Raw genomic sequence first — 14,789 nt, 5'->3', positions numbered from 1 at the left:
TTATTTTCCAGCTTTATTGAGATATGATTGACAAAGAAAACATGTATATATTTAAGGTGTAAAATGTGATTTATTTGTTTTCTGTGTTTTCTTTTTCTTTCAAATTTTATTTTTATTTAAAATTTTGGTCACAAATGGTTTCTATTAAACTTTTAAACAATATTTAATTTAGGAAGTGAAAAGTCTTCTGTTTTCCCTATACTATATAGTTGGTTATTATACATTCACCATGTGTTAGCATTTTTCTTTTGTTTTCCTTTTTTTTTAACATATTTATTGGAATACAACTGCTTTACAATGGTGTGTTAGTTTCTACTGTATAACAAAATGAATCAGCTATACGTATACATATATCTGCATATCCCCTCCCTCCTGTGTCTGCCTCCAACCCTCCCTATCCCATCCCTCTAGGTGGACACAAAGCACCGAGCTGATCTCCCTGTGCTATGTGGCTGTTTCCCACTAGCTATTGATTTTACGTTTGGTAGTATATATAAGTCCATGCCACTCTCTTACGTCGTCACAGATTAACCTTCCCCTTCCCCGCGTCCTCAAGTCCATTCTCTACATCTGTGTCTCTCTTCCTGTCCTGCCCCTAGGTTCCTCAGAACAATTTTTTTTTTTTTTTTTTTAGATTCCATATATATGTGTTGGCATACAGCATTTGTTTTTCCGTTTCTGACTTACTTCACTCTGTATGACAGACTCTAGGTCCATCCACCTCACTACAAATAACTCAATTTCATTTCCTTTATGACTGAGTAATATTCCATTGTATATATGTGTCACATCTTCTTTATCCATTCATCTGTTGATGGACACTTTGGTTGTTTCCATGTCCTGGCTATTGTAAATAGAGCTGCAAAGAACATTGTGGTACATGACTCTTTTTGAATTATGGTTTTCTCAGGGTATATGCCCAGGAGTGGGATTGCTGGGTCGTATGGTAGTTCTATTTTTAGTTTTCTGAGGAAACTCCATACTGTTCTCCATAGTTGCTGTAAAACTTACATTCGCACTAACAGTGCAAGAGGGTTCCCTTTTCTCCACACCCTCTCCAGCATTTATTGTTTGCAGATATTTTGATGATGGCCATTCTGACCAGTGTTAGCTGATACCCCATAGTAATTTTGATTTGCATTTCCCTAATGACTAGTGATGGTGAGCATCCTTTCATGTGTTTGTTGGCAATCTGTATATCTTCTTTAGAGAAATGTCTATTTAGGTCTTCTCCCATTTTTGGATTGGGTTGTTTGTGTTTTTGATACTGACCTTCATGAGCTGCTTGTAAATGTTGGAGATTAATCCTTTGTCAGTTGCTTCATTTGCAAATATTTTCTCCCATTCTGAGGGTTGCCTTTCCATCTTTTTTATGGTTTCCTTTGCTATGCAAAAGCTTTTACGTTTCATTAGGTCCCATTTGTTTATTTTTGTTTTTATTTCCATTTCTCTAGGAGGTGGGTTAAAAAGAATTTTGCTGTGATTTATGTCATAGAGTGTTCTGCCTGTTTTCCTCTAATAGTTTTACAGTGTCTGGCCTTACACTTAGGCCTTTAATGCATTTTGAGATTACTTTTGTGTATGGTGTTAGGGAGTGTTCTAATTTCATTCTTTTACATGTAGCCGTCCAGTTTTCCCAGTGCCGCTTATGAAGACACTGTCTTTTCTCCATTGTATATTCTTGCCTTCTTTATCAAAGATAAGGTGACCATATGTGTGTGGGTTTATCTCTGGGCTTTCTATCCTGTTCCATTTATCTATATTTCTGATTTTGTGCCAGTACCATACTGTCTTGATTACTGTAGCTTTGTAGTATAGTCTGAAGTCCAGGAGCCTGATTCCTCAGGCTCCATTTTTCTTTCTCAAGATTGCCTTGGCTATTTGGGGTCTTTTGTATTTCCATACAAATTGTGATTTTTTTTGTTCTAGTTCTGTGAAAAAATGCCATTGGTAGTTTATTGGGATTGCATTGAATCTGTAGATTGCTTTGGGTAATATAGTCCTTTTCACAATGTTGACACTTCCAATCCAAGACCATGGTACCTCTCTCCATCTGTTTGTATCATCTTTAATTTCTTTCATTAGTGTTTTATAATTTTCTGCATACAGGTCTTTTGTCTCCTTAGGTAGGTTTATTTCTAGGTATTTTATTCTTTTTGTTGCAGTGGTAAATGGGATTGTTTCCTTAATTTCACTTTCAGATTCTTCATCATTACTGTATAGGAATGCAAGAGATTTCTGTGCATTAATTTTATATCCTGTTACTTTACCAAATTCATTGATTAGCTCTAGTAGTTTTCTGGTAGCATCTTTAGGATTCTCTATGTATAGTATCATGTCATCTGCAAACAGTGACAGCTTTACTTCTTCTTTTCCGATTTGGATTCCTTTTATTTCCTTTTCTTCTCTGATTGCTGTGGCTAAAACTTCCAAAACTATGTTGAATAATAGTGGTGAGAGTAGGCAACCTTGTCTTGTTCCTGATCTTAGTGGAAACGGTTTCAGTTTTTCACCACTGAGAACGATGTTGGCTGTAGGTTTGTCATATATGGTCTTTATTATGTTGTGGTAAGTGTCCTCTATGCCTACCTCTGGAGGGTTTTTATTATAAATGGGGTTGAATTTTGTTGAAAGCTTTATCTGCATCTATTGAGAAGATCATATGGTTTCTCTCCTTCAATTTGTTAATATGGTTTATCACATTGATTGATTTGCATATATTGAAGAACCCTTGCATTCCTGTGATAAACCCCACTTGATCATGGTGTATGATCCTTTTAATGTGTTGTTGGATTCTGTTTGCTAGGATTTTGTTGAGGATTTTTACATCAATGTTCATCAGTGATATTGATCTGTAATTTTGAGACATATTTGTCTGTTTTTGATATCAGAGTGATGGTGGCCTCGTAGAATGAGTTTGGGAGTGTTCCTCCCTCTGCTATATTTTGGAAGAATTTGAGAAGAATAGGTGTTAGCTCTTCTCTAAATATTTGATAGAATTCACCTATGAAGCCATCTGGTCCTGGGCTTTTGCTTTTTGGAAGATTTTTAAACACAACTTCAGTTTCAGTTGTTGTGATTGGTCTATTTATATTTTCTATTTCTTCCTGGTTCAGTCTCATAAGGTTGTGATTTTCAAAGAGTTTGTCAATTTCTTCCAGATTGTCCATTTTATTGGCATATAGTTGCTTGTAGTAATCTCTAATGTCCCTTTGTATATCTGCAGTGTCAGTTGTCACTTCTCCTTTTTCATTTCTAATTCTATTGATTTGAATCTTCTCCTTTTTCTTGATGAATCTGGCTAATGGTTTATCAATTTGGTTTATCTTCTCAAAGAACCAGCTTTTAGTTTTATTGATCTTTGCTATCATTTCCTTCATTTTCTTTTCATTTATTTCTGATCTGATCTTTGTGATTTCTTTCCTTTTGCTAACCTTGGATTACTTTTGTTCTTCTTTCTCTAATTGCTTTAGATGTAAGATTAGGTTGTTTATTTGAGGTGTTTCTTGTTTCTTGAGGTAGGTTTGTATTGCTGTAAACTTCCCTCTTAGATCAGCTTTTTCTGCCTTCCATAATTTTGTGTCATCATGTTTTGATTGTCATTTGTTTCTAGGTATTTTTTGATTTCCTCTTTGATTTCTTCAGTGATCTCTTGGTTATTTAGTAGTATATTGTTTAGCCTTGTTTATTTAGTAGTGTATTGTTTAGTGTTTGTATTTTTTTCAGATTTTTTACTGTAATTGATATCTAGCCTTTGTGATTGGAAAAGATACTTGATACAATTTCAATTTTCTTAAATTTACCAAGGTTTGATTTGTGACCCAAGATATGATCTATCCTGGAGAATGTTCCATGAGCACTTGAGAAAAATGTGTGTTCTGTTGTTTTTGGATGGAGTGTCCTATAAATATCAATTAAGTCCATCTTGCTTAATATATCATTTAAAGCTTGCGTTTCCTTATTTATTTTCATTTTGGATGATCTGTCCATTGGTGTAAGTGTGGTCCCTACAATTATTGTGTTACTGTCGATTTCCCCTTTTATGGCTGTTACCATTTGGCTTATGTATTGAGGTGCTCCTATATTTGTTCCATAAATATTTACAATTGTTATATCTTCTTCTTGTATTACCCTTGATCATTATTTACTGTCCTTGTTTGTCTCTTGTAATAGTCTTTATTTTAAAGTCTATTTTGTCTGATATGAGAATTACTACTCCAGCTTTCTTTGATTTCCAATTGCAAGGAATAACTTTTTCCATCCCCTCACCTTCAGTCTGTATGTGTCTCTAGGTCTGAAGTGGGTCTCTTGCAGACAGCATATATATGGGTCTTATTTTTGCATCCATTCAGTGTGTCTGTGTCTTCCACTTAGAGCATTTAATCCATTTATATTTAAGGTAATTATTGATATGTATGTTCCTATTACCATTTTCTTAATTGTTTTGGGCTTGTTATTTTAGGTCTTTTCCTTCTCTTGTGTTTCCTGCCTAGAGAATTTCCTTAAGCATTTGTTGTAAATCTGGTTTGATGGTGCTGAATTCTCTTAGCTTTTGCTTGTCTGTAATGATTTTAACTCCTCCATGGAATCTGAATGAGATCCTTGCTGGGTAGAGTAATCTTGATTGTAGGTTTTTCCTTTTCATCACTTCAAATGTGTCCTGCCACTCCCTTCTGGCTTGCAGAGTTTCTGCTGAAAGATCAGCTGTTAACTTTATGGGGATTCCCTTGTATGTTATTTGGTTTTTTTCCCTTGTTGCTTTTAATATTTTTTCTTTGTATTTAATTTTTGATGCTTTGATTAATATGTGTCTTGGCATGTTTCTCCTTGTATTTATCCTGGATGGAACTCTCTGTGCTTCCTGGACTTGATCGACTATTTCTTTTCCAATATTTAGGAATGTTTCAACTATAATATATTCAAATATTTTCTCAGACTCTTTCTTTTTCTCTTCTGCAACCCCTAGAATTTGAATGTTGGTGTGTTTAATGTTGTCCCAGAGGTCTCTGAGACTGTCCTCAATTCTTTTCATTCTGTTTTCCTTATTCTGCTCTGTGGTAGTTATTTCCACTATTTTATCTTCCAGGACACTATCTGTTTTTCTGCCTCAGTTATTCTGCTATTGATTCCTTCTAGAGAATTTTTAATTTTATTTATTTTATTGTTCATCATTGTTTGTTTGCTCTTTAGTTCTTCTAGTTCCTTGTTAAATATTTCTTGTATTTTCTCCATTCTATTTCTAAGATTTGGATCATCTTTACTATCATTATTCTGAATTCTTTTTCAGGCAGACTGCCTATTTCCTCTTCATTTGTTTGGTCTGGTGGGGTTTTACCCTGCAACTTCATCTGCTGTGTGTTTTTGTGTCTTCTCATTGCTTACATTACTGCATTTTTGATCTCCTTTTCACAGGCTGCAGGTTTGTACTTCTGTGAACTTATTATGATTTTAGGTGGCCTCTCTGCTAATCGGTGGGGTTGTGTTCCTGTCTTGCTAGTTGTTTGGCATGGGGTGTCCAGCACTGGAGCTTGCTGGTCGTTGAATGGATCTGGGTCTTAGAGTTGCAATGGAGATCTCTGGGAGAGCTCACGCCGATTGATATTATGTGGGACTGGGAGGTGTCTGGTGGTCCAGTGCCCTGTACTCAGCTCTCTCACCTCAGAGTCTCTGGCCTTACACCCAGCCGGAGCACCAAGACCCTGTCAGCCACACAGCTTTGTTTTAACCTTGTAATACCAGTGGCTTAGATCACTGAATTCAGGCTCTTTCAGATGTAAAGGGGATTATGTGGTGCTGCTCCACCTCTTCATGGACCCCGCACTACTGCAGTGGTGCATGGGTTTCTTTCCTCCTCCACTGCTTTCCCAGGTGTCCAATGTGATATCTTGATATATGTATACATTGTGGAATATTTTCCACAATCAAGCTCATTACCATATCCACCACCTCACATAGTTACCATTTTTTGTGTGTGGTGGGAACGCTTAAGATTTACTCTCTTAGCAAATTTCAAGTATACAATATATTGTTATAACCATAGTCACTAGGCTATACATTAGATCTCCAGAAGTTATCCCTCTCATATTTCCAATACTGGTCAAATAGGGTCAGAATTTCTGGATCTTTTTAATATACTTCATTAGGTGTTGTGTCTGTGTTGCATATTCAAATTTTCACTTTAATAGTTTTCTGCTAATATATTCCTATTTTACACTAAAAGTTAATTTTGAGTGGTATGAGTTGTAAAACTCCATGTGTGAATGTTTGTGCCCTTTGCAGTTATCAAATATTAGCTGAAATATGCAGTGATAACATTTGTGGAATTTCTTAGATGCACCATCATGAGTGAAGATAACTGCACAAGACATGAAAATAAAGTACAAGTTGATATGTAAAGAAATTGTCGGGCTTCCCTAGTGGTGCAGTGGTTGAGAGTCTTCCTGCCGATGCAGGGGATATGGGTTCATGCTCTGTTCCGGGAAGATTCCACATGCTGCGGAGCAGCTGGGCCTGTGAGCCATGGCCACTGAGCCTGCGCGTCCAGAGCCTGTGCTCCACAACAGGAGAGGCCACAATGGTGAGAGGCCCGCATACCGAAAGAACAAAAAAAAAAAAAAGAAATTGTCAAACTACCTAACACATAAAACTATTCAATAAATATTAGATATTTTTATAATTTCTCAGTGCATCCATTTTCAACATTTTTGATCTCAATGTTTCCATAATCTGATTTATCTACATATTCATTTCCAGGTGCCAAATAACATTCCAAAACTCAGACAGCATGTATGTCCCACAATGCCTATCTTCTGCTTGTGTTTTTCCTCAATAAGAATCTTTTTGTGTGCACTGCCAATCAATATCAATATATTATCAGTGTTAGAATTAATAATAATCTATGAAACACTTTCATAAGCTGAGAGAAGAAAGTTACACAAGATTTTACCAGTTTTTGATGGCATCATTTCTTCTCTTGCAAAAGATGTAGGTCTTGATTTAAATAAATCTCCCTTAATTAACTTCAATGACTTTTTGTTCTGATGATATTTATTTACATGTGTTAAAGCAGCATACACTGTCAATGATACACAGTAGGCAATAAATGATCCAGAAAATATTTTATCCCCTTAATAATCACTTGCAACTCTTAGCAACATTGGCCATGAAATAAACTCCCATCCCACATATACAGGGGCTGAAAGAATTCAGGATGGACCTGATGGAAATTTCATCCAAAACCTACAAGGAATATGATACACTCAACCTCTTCAATTTCTTTTGCTTTCGTTTACAGGGAACCTATTTTTGTAATGGAGTTTTCTTTTAACCAGCTGCAACCTCCTTGTTTCTGTTTTCCCAATTCCACATAACTCTTTTTCCTAACATTTATCCAAGTAATGTTTCATTCTTTAATATGATTTTTAATTGATTTCAGTCTTCCCCCACTAGATTTCAAGTATCATGAATGTAAAGGCAATGTTTTCTTGTTGTTATTGTTATTGTTGATTGTTTTGATTTGCTTGTTAGTTTTGCTCACATTGTAACTCCATTATATCTAATAATACCCTAGAACATGATAGGTGTAATTAATTAAGTTTTTATGCTCTCTTAGCATTCCTGAGATGACACTCTATCATGGTATTCATTTGACCTCCTTTCCTTTCCCTGATCCTCATATCTTACATTAGAAATGGTTTTGTTGAGTTTAACATATTTCTACAAACTGGATTTATCAACACACCCACTCACACACAACAGCCACCCACAGAACTATGACCACTACAGTCCTTATTTTTCTGATGAAGAAAAATTGTAGCTTCTAATTCTTCCCCTACACCATGGTTTGAATCTCCCTTATGTGTTAGGCTTTCCTCCCTGCACCAGCCTTGCACTATGGAAGAAATGATGTGGGAGAAATCACTCTTTGACCTTCTACACAACAAATTTTTCCGAGTTGTTTTCTTTTTCCCCTTCCTCCCAAAGAAGTCCCTGCCATCTCTAAAATATTACAAATGACTCCACCAGTTTTCCTCTCACCTAGTTGTGTTTCTGGCCAAAGCTGAGGAAACAGAGATGAAGGCTCATGGACCTTCAAGTCGCTTAAAGTAGAATGGAGAGCACACATGTGAAAAACAATTACAATGTGATGAGATCATTGCTATTATGGAGTTACGTGTGGAGTACTGTGTGATCCTGCATGTACACAGGTTAATGAAGTTCAACTGAATAAGTTTTACTCTATCCTGTGGGTAATCTGACACAAAGTGGAGAACTGACCAGCGAAGAATGGGACTAACAGCAGAGAGAAATATACAAGAGTTGAGGCAAGAGATGACACGAGTTGATGAGTTGATACTATGACAGAGTTGTGATGATGGATTGAATGGATGCTGGATGTAAGGTAGAGGGAGGCTAGTGAGGGTAATGTCTAGGATCACAAAAAGATGGTAGAAGGGTAAGTTTTAGGTGAGAAGATTAGTTTAGTAATGGGACAACAGGTGGAGATATCCAGCTAGGAACAAAATGTTTTCCTTTGGAGCTCAACTGAGGGAGTTAGTTAGAGAAAGAAATTTGAGAGTTATGAGCAACTGAATGTAGACAAGAGTATGGAAGGGGATAAAATTACCCTTGTGGAATAACATGAAAAGAGGACTAAGAACAAAGGGCTGGAAAATCCTAACATGTAAGGTATGGACAAATAAAAATAAAGCTCCAAAGAACACTGAGAAGACCAGAGAAGTAGAAAACAATTCACATAAAAATAAAAGTTGGAGAAGAAAATGGTAAACAAGACTAATATCATAAATAAGGTCAGGGAAGAAGAGAAACAAAATTTCCCATCGAATATAACACCTAGGAGGGCATTGATGAGGGTTTCTAGAAAGATGTCAGCAGAATGGTGGGTGTGAGGCCAAAGTACAATAGTAAATAATGTCAGTAGAAGAGAAGGTATAGAGACATCTGGACAGTAGCTAGATGGGGAAACTGAGTCTAGGAACCATTTCCTCTAGAAGGTGAAAAAAGAAATCTTTATCAAAACTAAAGACAACATCAATGGGGAATAAGAAGTAGAAGATACAGAAAAGAAGGCATCATTTTTGGAACAAGTTCCCCAAGACAGTGACGGTACCAAGAAATATGAGGTAGAACACCAAAGGGTGGTATTAACAGGGATAGTGATAAAACGTCTTTGCTCAGATAGTGTTCACAAAGGGACAAGTACAGTTGAGTGTGAGGAAGAGGAACCATTAAGTTAAAGACAATCAAGCCTTTATTTTCTGGTGAAAGCAGAAACAGAGATGGCAGGGAACTAGGATTGGTGAAGGCTTGGAATAACTATTCAGGAAGTTGGAGAGGGAAAAAACCAGGGCTCAGAAGAGGGGTTGTTTTGAGTTCATATCTCCTGATACCAGATGACCCTGATGCCATGTGATGAGTCTGGCTTTCAGAGAGATGAACTTCAGACTGCTGTGGGGTCAGAGGCAGAGAGGGGCTGGCTCCATCTGTAAGGGAGGGGTGAATAGGAAAATTTTCACAGAGGGTGAACCTGAGCAGGTAAGGAGTAGGCAGCAAGAAAGAGCACAGGAATAGGATGTTCTAAGGCATTTTTGAAAGTGCCTTATTCCTTCCATCTTTCCATTTGCCACAGTTATGGATGCTCCTTATCAAGGCTTAGCTTTTTATTGATGTCACGCTACAGAGCAAACCATGTAATTCTTGCTTCCAGGAAATATTTCTTCTGGGAATGTATGAAAGGCATCTCTGTGCTCTCTGAACTGCCCTGGCCCGACCACAGGCTGGTTCTGTCCAAAATCAAGAGGATTTTCAGATGTTTCTCTGAGTCAGGGAGGTATATATTATGAACCTCCAATCATTTGTTTATCTAATAAAATACACATACTGTCCTTACTATATGCCCAACTCTTCTGAGTCTTTGTAAATATTAATTCAGTCCTCAGAAAAACCCTCATTATCCTCATTTTACAGATGGGGAGGCTAAAGCCTTAAAAAGTGAGGTCTGATTATAGTTTCAAAGCCAGAAGAAGGACTTGAACCTGGGCACTCCAGCTCCAGAGTCTGGTTTCTTCCCCAGTATGCCAAACTGTCTTATAATAGGAAATATGCTTAAGAAATCATAGAATTCTATGGGGGGAATTTTCTAGATAATCCATTCCTTCATAATATATTAGAAACATTTAAGTAGTGTTAGCAACTAAGAATTTCAATTTTGTTGTCTTCCTTAAAGACTATATACTGGGGAGGTATGCAGTGTAAAATGACTGTTTTTTTTACGTTAGAGAATGTTTTCTCCTTCCCCTTGAAATATCACCTTCATCTTTGATTTCACAGTGAGTCGTAGGCCACTCATGGGCTCCCTGGATGCCAGCCCTGTTTTGACTCCCTCTGTTTCCAGAGCAGGTGTCTATACAGTCGATCATAGTGACCTCCATTTTGGGAGACTTTTTGAATTAATAGAATATATACTATTATTAAACAGTTTTCAACTTGGCAAAGCCGCACACATATCAAGCCTGCTTGCATATACATGTCTGTCTCTAATAAATTTGATTTTCCTTATTTTTAGCCAGTTACACATCTGCATATGTATTATTAGTTGTCATGGATCTAATATTTCTATTGTCGTATATATGTACATATGTGTGTGTGTGTGTGTATTTGTGCCTGGAAATGATTATCTTCTGTTTAAAATTCAAACACATTGTTTCTTTAGCTAATAGTCTACTCTATCTTCAACAGAGATGTTTATTTGTTTTTTTTTTTTAAACAGATTGTGGGATTTGGGGAGTTTGATATTTTGAACATTGAGCCAAATTCTAACTACATTTTTTTTTTAAATGGGAACCCCTTCGATCAAAAGAAAAAGTATCCTGTTAACATGAAGCCTTTGGATTTGTAGTCTAAACAGAAGGATAATGTGTGAATTTGCTAATTATTTCCTGCTTCCGAGTTAGCTAGCTTTTTGCCTTCAGCTATGAAGAGGCACACAGCTCACAGAATGCTGTCTCCTAGTAACCAACGAGAAAGAAATGAGTTTTTAGCACAAATCAAATTTTAGAATAGTGCCAAAAGAAGAATGAGAAAGGCAGTTTGATAATGGAGAAATTAAAGTTTCATTAAGAAGACACTTTGACTTGGCATATAATTGGGGTAATATTTTCCACTATGGTATTGGAAAAATGAAAAGGAATAATTTTAAAATTTTCAATGAAAATCAAATAGCAAAAAACAAAACTCCAGACACAAAAACTTTCTTAGTTTCCCCGTTGTGGGAGAGAGGCCAGCCTGCCTGAAGGATAACGCACAAAAGTAACTTTAAGTACTAGTTCTAAGTCTGAACTTTCATAGAAGATCTGTTTCTTATGCTCTTGATAACATCTTCAGGACAGATTCATGACCTAGAATATAGGTGAGAACCTCATTAGTAATAAATAATAGACTACATGAGTGCAGTAACTTACTTAGCAAAATCATTACTTAGTAACTTACTTAGAAAAATAATTTATTCATTCAATTAAAAAATAGTTGTTGACCATCTACTATGTTCCTAGCACTGTGTTAGGTAATAGAGCAACACAATCTTTACTCCCACTGTGTTTCCATACTACCGAGGAACACAGATAATGACTTGTAATGTCACATGTGATTACATGTATTACGGAAGGATGAGTGCAAATTGCCATGGTGACAAATTCTAAAGGGGACTTTGTGTGAGGGCTAATAGATGCTGTGTGTTTGTAAAAGATGGTCTCAAGAAAAAAATAATGTTAGTGTGCTAAAAAGCTCGATACCAACCTAATTTAAGCCATAAATTTCAGCATTCGTCACATATTGTATTTCTATTCCACTAAACATAGTTCTAACTCTGATTACATATTAGTAACACTTGAAGAACTTTAAAAGCACACTAGCACCTGAGCTCAATCCCACAGATATTCTGATTTAAGTGATCTGCAGGGGAGCCCAGGAAGGAGTATTTTTTAAAAACTTCTCAAATGATCCTACCACACAGCCACAATTGAGAACCACCACTCCAGACCCTAAGGGTAGAGACACCTGTAGTGCCTGTACTAATGCCCCATGTCGGTCCCTTTAAGCTGCACTGATTTTGTGTACAATATATTTTTGTAAATTAAACTGAATTGACTTGAAATATCCTAGAAATGCATCATAAACCACTTTTTCAGTAAAGAAAATCTTATTATTGTCTGTCCTTTCTCCACTTCTATGAAAGCAACGTAAACATGATGAAGGCACCCATACCAATCTGGTTAATCATTTGCCTGCTCTCAGGGGTGGCGGGGGTAGGGAGGACAAGAAAGATTACAAGCTTATCATTAAATAACTGCAAGGAATTTGGACTAAGAAATATTCAAATTCACCCATGACCTATCCACTCAATTTTCTTTGCTCATGCCATCTCTTCCCATCGACCAACAGTGAGCAAAATTTGCCCAGCATCACCAGAAAGTGCACTGACTCAGACATAACAATACTTTTCACCCAGCCAATCCTACCAGCACTTTGTGCCAGCCAGAAAGACAAACCATCCAGTCAGCTGAACTCTCTAAATGGCTGATCCGACTGAACTGTACAAATAATTTGGCCAGGAAGAGACAGGCTTCCCCCCGAAACACAAATTACCATGGAAACCAAACCAGAAGACAAAGAATATTCAATTTATTTTAGGGCCAGTGATCCTCATGAGACTTTCCTTGAGTTAGTCTGGGTTCTTGGTGTCCAATCCAGTACTTTATCCACGGCTGGCTATTGCTTTGAGCCATCACTTAAATGGAGCTCAGACAGCACTGGTCTTGAACAGGATCAAAGGAGTTTTCCATGGAGAACTTATGTCTATAGAACTGTCTGCTCACCCAGACTTTATAAACTCTTTGACTATCCAGGCAGGAAAAAACACAACACTGCACTGCTCTTATTATATTCATTGAGTATTATTCTATTTTTTTTTAAGCACAGCTGCATCTTTCTCTCACCACAATATACCTGGAACCTGAAATTTTGTATCTGCTTTTTAAGGCTATTTTAAAGACATCAGTGATTTATATCTTAAATAGTCAAATATAAATTAACCCTTATTGTATATTGTTAGGAACAAATATATTTTACTGCGAAAATTTACTCTCTAATTTATTGGATTGTAAATTGGGATTTAGGCATACAAGTCTTTCATTATTTAGTGAAGAAGGAAGTGCAGGTATAACTTTAAAGAAATACTATTGAGCACTATTAAAAGTGAAATAGAACTTTATATTCCAAACATTCACTTCTTTATTTGCTTACCTAATGCAATAGGAGGAATTCTGTGCAGGACAAAGAAACTACCCTAAGTGTTTTAAACTGGGACAGATTTAAAATAGGGAATCTTGTGCTTACAAAATTGTCAGAAAGGCTCAAGAAACAGATTCTAGGCTTGGAATCCTGGAATGACTTCAGGAACAATCAAAATGAACCCACTAAAGCTGCCACTGGAGCTGTGCTGGAAGGAGGAAGCACAAATGACATTGCTCCAGTGTCTTCTCCACATCCAAGAAGCTGGGGAATGGCTATTGGCAGCCGTGATTCTAAGATTGGAAGGCATGATCACTATGCCACCATCTTTGGGACTTCCCTGGAGATCCAGTGGTTAAAACTCCACACTTCCACTGCAGAGGGCACAGGATCGGTCCCTGATTGGGGAACTAAGATCCCACATGCTGCATGGCGAGGCCCCCCCCAAAAAAAAAAAAAAAAAAAGCTGCCATCTCTGTCTCTGCTTCTGGGCACACTGGGAGCTGCAGAATGAACACTGGAAAACTGAAATTAAAAGACTTCCTATATCTGTGAGTTTGCTGGCTAGCAGCAATAGCTACAAGCTGCAGGAGAATGGCTTCTGCCTTATATACACCTTCCAAATCTCAAGCGAGTCAGGCAGTTTGGTGAATCTATATTGCTTCCAAACCCCAGCTGCAAGGACGTCTGGGAAATATAGTTAATAGCTTTCCCACCTCTTCAACCAGAGGAAGAGTAGACATTATGTATATATACAACAACATAAACAACATAGAATAGGCAGGATCCATTACTTTGTTTACACATTGAAACTGGATATAGGTAGCAGATTACAAATTCTGATGACCCAGAGTCCCCTTGCTTTATTTTTTAGAAGCAAATCAAGGGCTTTTTCTGCACTACTTCAATCCTAGTTACCATGTATTCAGACTATGAATTCAAGTTCAAATAATAGTTAAAAAGAAGACACCCTAGAATAGTACTCCCAGGTGTCCAATTACTTAACTTTTCTACTACTGAGCTTGACTTAGATGTCTAATTTTTGTTGTTACACTGCATAAACTCAGCCTCTAGAAGCTCATTGTTCTATAGGACAACCAGAAATTCACACTCAGGGAACATAAGATGAAGTTGCCTTTTAACATGTATGTTTTTCTGAGTGCATTTCACTCATAATAATAATAACTGATTCCTCAAAGCAAATAAAGTATTTTATGATGTGGCTTAGTGGTTTGATTCATGCCTCTTCAGGAAGTCAGTAGACCACAACACAAGCCTGTAAAAGAATTAGCCTCTGTTTCTGATTAAACATGTATTGCTTAAAAAAAAAAAGTTTACTGCTAATTCATATAAGCAGTAGTTTTTTCTGTGCCCTTTAAATAATGAAAGTTATGTGGGTAGTGGCAAAGGATAAAAGAAATTAAGGACAGTGCTTCATTTTGAAATGCAGTCTGCAACTGTTTTCATTCAGATTCTTATAT

This window comes from Aethalodelphis obliquidens, unplaced genomic scaffold, assembly GCF_003676395.1.
Source record: "Aethalodelphis obliquidens isolate GAN/ISIS:26980383/991018 unplaced genomic scaffold, ASM367639v1 scaffold1, whole genome shotgun sequence".
Taxonomy (NCBI): Eukaryota; Metazoa; Chordata; class Mammalia; order Artiodactyla; family Delphinidae; genus Aethalodelphis; species Aethalodelphis obliquidens.
This window is presented reverse-complemented; position numbering follows the sequence as displayed.